The sequence below is a fragment of the Physeter macrocephalus genome, chromosome 19, assembly GCF_002837175.3.
Source record: "Physeter macrocephalus isolate SW-GA chromosome 19, ASM283717v5, whole genome shotgun sequence".
NCBI classification, from domain to species: Eukaryota; Metazoa; Chordata; class Mammalia; order Artiodactyla; family Physeteridae; genus Physeter; species Physeter macrocephalus.
The window spans coordinates 32,386,004-32,387,373 of record NC_041232.1 but is presented as its reverse complement, the minus strand read 5'-3'; positions in this window follow the sequence as shown (position 1 = coordinate 32,387,373).

Here is a 1,370-nt window from a genome sequence, read left to right as displayed (position 1 = left end):
TGGGTGTGGGTGTGTGTATAGAAAAGGGACTGAGTCTGAGGCCAATTCAACATGAAACAGACTATAAACATCATGTAGCAGGAACCCAAAGACCTAAAAAGACCACAGATGTTAAGCTCTTACCTGAGAATTAGTAGAAATCCTGGGGGCAGTTACTTGGGACTTCTTCAGGTAGGGGTTGGAATGGGGAGGAGGGAAAACAGAAAGGATAACTCAAAATAATTGAGTTTCCAGGGCCATGGAAAGCCCACACAATCTCTGATATTTCTATATACATATGTCTGCATGACCAACAGGCTTGAGAGCTCTTTTAAAAGTAGGGAGGATGACTCTGGAAGTCAGTTAGATTTGCAAATTATTGTCTGTAGAAAAATCTGCATAGATTTCTGGGTGAGGGAGAAGTGGGGAGCAGGAATTTGATGAAGTGGAGAACAGTATGCTTTGGAACCAAGTATGAGGCACTTAGTCTGACAAAGGACTTTTTTTTTTTTTCTGATTTGTGTATCCATCGATATCAACATCTAAATACAAAATCTCTAACATCTAAATTGTCCTGGAAAGTTCAGTATCTGTGGTTTCATCCTTATAGTTCAAATCTCTTTCTTATATAAAATATCCAGAGAGAGTCTAAAATATAACTGTACAGGAAGTTCACTGTAGTGAAGTTTGATTAACATAAGGAGTCTGATCACAGACCAAAGCTTGAGGATATTTTTGTGACACAAACTGGCACTGTCTTTTTGTTGTTTAGGATATGAACTCTCAGGCTTTAAGCCCCTGAGGGAGAATAGCACTGATTATTATGTAAATAATTGAGTACACATGATGAATATTCTCGGGATTCTGGAGTTATTGAAGAGCAGGAAAGTGGCTGCTATAGACTGAATATTTGTGTTGACCACCAGTTCTTATGCTGAAGCCTAATTGCCAATGTATTTGGAGGTGGAGTCTTTGGGGGGGGTGATTAGATCATGAGGGTGGGGCCCTTGTGAATGGGATCAGTGCCCTTATAAAAGAGTCCCCAGAGAGCTCCCTTAGCCGTCTATGGACTAGGGAGCAGACTCTCACCAGACACCAAATCTACCGGTGCCTGATCTTCAACTTGCCAGCATCCAGAACTGTGAGAAATAAATGTTGCTTAAGCCACCCAGTCTATGGTATTTTTGTTATAATAGTCTCAATGAACTAAAATTGTGATAGATGAGAAAACTATCATCTTAAGTGATTCCTTACAATATGTGATTGTCTGTGCTAGGTGACTGTGGAAAACTCTTAGGTGTGTAGTAATTGATTCACCTCTTTTTTTTTTTTTTTTTTTTTTTTTTTGCGATACGCAGGCCTCTCACTGTTGTGGCCTCTCCTGTCGCGGA